The following is a 6,000-nucleotide window of genomic DNA, read 5'->3' on the forward strand; positions in this document are numbered from 1 at the left end:
TGTGTGTGTGTGTGTGTGTGTGTGTGTGTGTGTGTGTGTGTGTGTGTGTGTGTGTGTGTGTGTGTGTGTGTGTGTATGTGTATGTGTATGTGTGTGTGTGCCCTGTGATGGACTGACCATCTGTCCAGGGTGTCCCCCTTCTGTGGCCCAAGAGCTGGGAAAGACTCCAGCATCCCCGCGACCCTGTAGAGGATAAGCGGTTTGGAAAATGGATGGATGGTTGTTCATTTAACCCAGTGTAATGGGTTGATTTACGCTAGTTTACATGAATACTGGGTTGTTGTTGTTTTTAGCTCATACATGGGTTAATATTTCCAGATTAACTTAAATCCTTTAAAATGTAGTATGTATTACACTAAACAACCTTTGCTTTGGATTAATACAGTTCTTCTAACTGGCATCTTTTATACATTTAGACCTATACAAAATAGACTACATTTAAACTTGTTTAACAAACATTTTATAAATAAGCAATCAACAGTTAAAAGTAACATTTTATTTCAAGTGTAATCAACGATTTGCTGTTATTCTTTTTCCTCTAAAATGGTGCTAGTTCCGGTGCTAGTGATTTGCCGAAATCTGAGCCTGACTCCTCATAACCGGCCAATAAGCAAACATGCAATACAGAGTTCCGAGAACATATTTTAACATCCAAAGTAATTATATTCAGTATTATAACAAATAAAATTAGTTTATTTTATGCAAGGCAAAAGGCGTTTACATCATGACTGACATGTTCAGCTGACTGATGTCTCGTCCCTATATGTTGTGTTGCGTAAAATAAAATTCACAACACAGTAAAGGCTTTTAGATTAAATAAAAAGTATACAAACCTTATTGTCACGTGTGGCTGTAGGCCTACAAAGTGTGTGAAGACAAAGGAGAATTCAGAATAACAATTTTTAATAAATCCACGCAGGGCAAACACAGGAGAAAAGGGAAAATACAACCACTTACATTAACGAGACAGGAAAAAGAACTGAACCAAACAGGGAGTATATCTACACAAGAACAAACAAGGAACTAATGAGCTAATAAATGAACAACAGGTGAACTGAATGAAACTGACACAGAATAGTAACTAGGTCAAGACAGGAACAAAACACAATGAAAACAAAGCATAGTCCAGAGTCCAGACACTTATATTTCACAGATGAATTGTACCAATTTTTGGCAGCACTGAGAACTGCTCTCTCCTGCTCTTTCCCAAAAAGCCTGCACTCTGTAACTCAACAGCTGAGTTGTAGTAACGCTGCTGCTGGGTTGTTAAGTCGGGGGGTGGGGGAGGGGTGTGTTGTTTCTGTCAAGCCCCTTTCACACAGCGTGTTGGTCCCGGGAAAATGCCGTAAAATTGCTGGAGTGCCTTCTGTGTGAACGCAAACACGTCCCGGGATTGATGCCGGGATGGGGACCTAGGAACATTGCCGGAATCAGTCCCGGAACTCGCCCTTTGTGAACAAAAGCCAGGACCAATGCAGGAAGGGGTGTGTCGTAGTGACGACACAAGTGCCATCGCAATGATGTATCGTGCGACTTTGTTGCTCTTAGAAGAAAGTTTGTGTTCGTCATCAACAAAGAAAGAACGAAAAAATGTCTGCAAACTGGAATGAAGCAGAGACCAGGGAGCTCTTTACTATCCGCGCTGAAGCTGAGATCGTTCGCCAGCTTTGTGGAATGCGTTAGTGTACGACCGAATCCGAAAAAACAAAAAAACAAAGCCACAACATTTGTACCACAGCATGTTTTCGACGCGTACGTTACATGTCACATCCTAGCGTCACGTGTCTTTACGGGATGTGTGTGAACGCACTCACAGATTCCGGAAAATCACTGGCAGTGTGAATGAACCAAAATCAATCTGTGTATTTTCCGGAATCTCTGTGTGAAAGGGGCATCAGTGAGATAGACCCAGCCGTTAACACAACAGCCGGGTAACACAAAAACTACCTAATACTGAGGGAAAGAATTACCCCAAAAATTGACCCAAAAGGCTCAACCCAGCGTTTAGGTAGAAAAAAATAAGATGGTATATATTGTATTTGTCCTATCGTTTGTTTTTTGCATCTTTGTTATTTATGATAAAACAGATAAAAATTGTTTTAATAAATATATAAGTGATATATTTTGTTATCATGAAATAAAATTAGGCCTTTATATAATTCAATATATCACCCACCCCTAAGCGTCTTTAATGGAGCCAAGCAGAAGTGAGACTTTACATTCACGTATGCACAGATGCATATATGACAAGACAAACAACATCCTTTTTATTCACAATTCCAATTCTCACAGACGGCAGATTTATATATGCTAACGCACACATTCACAAGCTGCTGAAACACTTAGCCTGTAGTACTCCAAAAAAAACTCCTATTCGGAAAATCCCCCAACACACATATTCACATTTGACACACACACACACATACTTTAGCCCCATCACTCACTCTGCACATTCCAAATATTTGCCTCCGGTATCCACCGGCCAATCTATCCACAAAATCCCCAGTCCAATAAACCTTGACCTTTGCTACATTACTAGAGACACATACACACTCCGTGGGGTTACATAGAAATATAAAGAGCTCCACTAAAGTTTAAACCTTAAATCACAGAAGAAGACAAATTTAAAACATACAGCATCACAAATAAACACTGCACAATAAAGCAAAAGCCATATAGTTCAGTATATGATGGTTGAAAAAAACTAATTGAAAAAGCATTTCAGAAAATGTCATTCTACCTAAGATTGTGGTTTGCATCAGGTTTATATTTCATTGTAAAAGGCTGTAGTATGAATTGGTGGTGCATGTGAGCTAGTTGGTTAGTGTGTATGTCTGTGTGTGTTAGTCATGTGTCCATGGGTGTTTTCCTGCCCTCGGCCTGAGATGCTAGGTTATAGGCTCCAGCAACACCGCGTCCTGATGTCTGACAAATGTTTAAACATTTTAAAATCTATGCTATGAAAACAACAGCTATCTAATCAGGACCCTGCTGTGGATTTTTAATCAGTTGAGGGGCCTATGAATGAGTGATGCAGTGCTCTGACAGTCAAGGAGAGCTTATGGCTTGGGCTAATAGATCGCCAGCGCCTCTGACTGCCAGGCTTACAATATTGGAAAAAGTAAAAGGGATATCAACAGTAAAAACTGCTTAAATGTGTGCCAGTAATTGTTGGCAAAAAGTGAAATATTGTAAAAAAAAAAAAAATTCTGTATTTATATTATTAAATGTTTTTCATCAGCACCGTGACAAGTTGCAATTGAAAAAATAAATAAGCAATTATGAGAAAATAAATTATTTTTTTCAGGCATAATTTTGATTACAGTAAAAAAAAAAAATCATGTAAATAAAAAAATAAAATACATTTTTTTGTCACAACTGAGAAATATAAAACCCACAATTAACAAATATGGATAAAAGATTATTCATATTTGTGCCTGGAAATAAAAACTGCAGATGCTATTCTCGATTTAGGAAGAGGATGTCAAATACAGCAATTGAATCAGATGATGGTAGGTTCTAAACGTTAATGTCAACCTCATCTAAAGATACACACAGGGCTCCCAGATTCTTGTGTATTATGGTTGTGCTGATCTGGCTTCTTTTGCTCATTATATACTTTCTACTTCAGTTAAATTTTTTTAATAAAAACGGCACAAGAGAAACGTAGACTTAGGTTGTAGTTCAACAGATGAACACATATAACAGGAAACACATATGAACCAACAAACAAATTAAGTGATATGAGAGGGAAACCCCCGCACAATCCAAAGCATTACATTCTCTGTAGAGGAGCTCTTCCTCTTCCCTGAGGAGGTGTACTGTCTATTGTTGTGTGGTGTAAATTAGATATAGGGATGCACACAATATATTAAATTATTAATTAGCAGTCAATACAAATATGTATTTAATCAAGTTTGATTAAGTTGATGTTAGAAGCAGATAAAACTACATTTACAATTTAATCAGCAGTCATTTATGGCAGACCATCTTTTCTATTATGCATGTTTTGATGCATAATCACTTTTACCCCCACTTTTTTGACGTTGCCCTAAAAGTTAACTAACCTTTCTACAAAAAGAATTTTAACTTCATTTTAATCACTATATGTTATAATGTTTTGATGTGTGGTTTCACAAAATTCAACATTTCAACATTTCAACAGATCATATGCCATCATATGGTTATCAACCATAACCTAATATTAATTTTTGGTTTATCAGTATTGGCCAAATTTCCTATGCCAGCGCATCCCTAATTACCGCATAATTAGTGTAGCTGTCAGGTCTTTGTGTACAAGCCCCAACACATGATCACACACTCCACCACTCACACACATAACACCCCTATCCCACAGGACACATATGTTAATGAATGAAATCCCCCACAATGCCATCCTCCACCCAGTAAAGAGCTAGGCTACACAGATCACTGGTCCTTGCTCTTTCTTTCTGATACTCTACATCTAAAAAAAAAAAAAATCTATAAGGAGAGGGGCATAGGCTGTATACTATTATACTGTATAGTCCTAAAATGTGTATCTGTGTGTGTGTGGCCTGGTAAACCCTATATTATGGGGGCAAAATGTCCCTACAAAAATGGCAAGATCTCAAATCCTTGTCCTTGTGGGGAAATGTTTTGGACCCCATGAGGAAAACAGCTTATACATCCAACTGTGATGTTTTCTAAAAATGCAGAAAGTTTTGTAGGTTTAGGGTTACTGTAAGGTGATAGAATATACAGTTTGTACAGTACACAAATCATTATGTCTATGGAAAGTCACCATAAAACATGAAAACAACGTGTGTGTGTGTGTGTGTGTGTGTGTGTGTGTGTGTGTTCTTGTGCATCTGCGCAGGCTTGGCAGAGGTAAAAAAAAAAAAAAAAAAAAAATATCCATCATCCTGAAGCGTTCTATATAAAAGACCCAAATCCAGACATGTGCAGTCTAACAAAAGGTCATATACGACCACCAATGACATCAGTCCGTCTACTGAACCATCTATCCACCCTTTACTGCATCTATCCAGCTGTAGCACCAATGGAACAAGGAACAAGATTCATCATTTGGAATGGATACATCCACATAGAAACAAATGCAGCTTTGAATTCCAGTGGCAAAAATAGCAGTGCTTTTTGTTTCCACATTTGCCGCTATTCTATGATTACACACACCCACAATGTTAATTTGTGGCATCAACAAAGATGCATCTGCCATTGGAATGGGGCAGGGGCAGGGGCAGCTGACAGCAGCAACAGACCCCAGGATACAACTGGATCTCCTCGACACAATGTATTAACACAGCTTCTCTCTCTTTCCTCCGTCATCTTCTTTTTCATCTCCTCCTTAGAAAGGCCGTATGCTAAGAGCCGAGCAAAAGCGCTCCCTCCCTCCTTCACTCACTCACTCACTCCCTCCCTTTCTCTTTCTCTCTCTCTCCCTCTCCCTCATCCGTATTCGAGTCATCGCAGACAAGAGCCCTTGAGAAGCAACTCACCTGAAACATGTCTTGACATTCCCTGGCTGTATCCGTGGAAGCCTCCTTCTGTTTTCCATGTACATCCTCCACAGCATATTTTCCTGAAAGCTAGTATACACACAGGCTCTCCATTCTGTGGTCAGACCGGTTCCTGACCCCCAAACCTGGACTCACTGGCTTTAGTCGGCAGCCTGCCTGCTTCACTGCCTGCCTACTGTTCCCTAGCCCGTGATGTCACAAAGCCCTCGCAGCCTCATTGGCCAAGGGGCTGCATGTTAATAAAGGCAGCTGCTAGGAGAGAGGGGGAGGGGGGAAGCCAGAAAGACTGGATCTGCTGTTTCACAGACGAGTGGAAGCAAGGTAGGGATAAAAAAAAAAAAAAAATTTTACTCAGAGTAAAAACTTCAGTATTGATAAAAAAATAAAAAAAAATAAAAATACACACTCAGTTTCATTCAGAGTAAAAACATCAGTATTGATTAAAAAAAATACACAATCCACACTCAGTTTCATTCAGAGT

General features: G+C 39.1%; 1 protein-coding gene across 3 annotated transcripts in view; it reads right to left on the bottom strand.

The window, feature by feature from the left end:
• The window catches only part of LOC311293896 (serine/threonine-protein kinase PAK 3), a 43,435-nt gene extending 37,700 nt beyond the window's left edge, over positions 1-5,735 (bottom strand). Inside the window, exons 1-2 of one of the 3 annotated variants that reach the window (XM_084414444.1) lie at positions 834-858; positions 118-183 (exon numbers count right to left, since the gene is read on the bottom strand). The gene's annotated coding sequence lies outside the window, so the exon portion shown is untranslated. Of the gene's footprint in view, positions 1-117; positions 184-833; positions 859-5,498 lie in introns of those variants that run through there. The other 2 variants (XM_084414443.1, XM_084414445.1) reach the window with 2 other exon arrangements.
• Positions 5,736-6,000: the final 265 nt, after the last annotated feature.

This window comes from Rutilus rutilus (assembly GCF_951802725.1).
Source record: "Rutilus rutilus genome assembly, chromosome: 7".
In the NCBI taxonomy this organism is placed as follows: Eukaryota; Metazoa; Chordata; class Actinopteri; order Cypriniformes; family Leuciscidae; genus Rutilus; species Rutilus rutilus.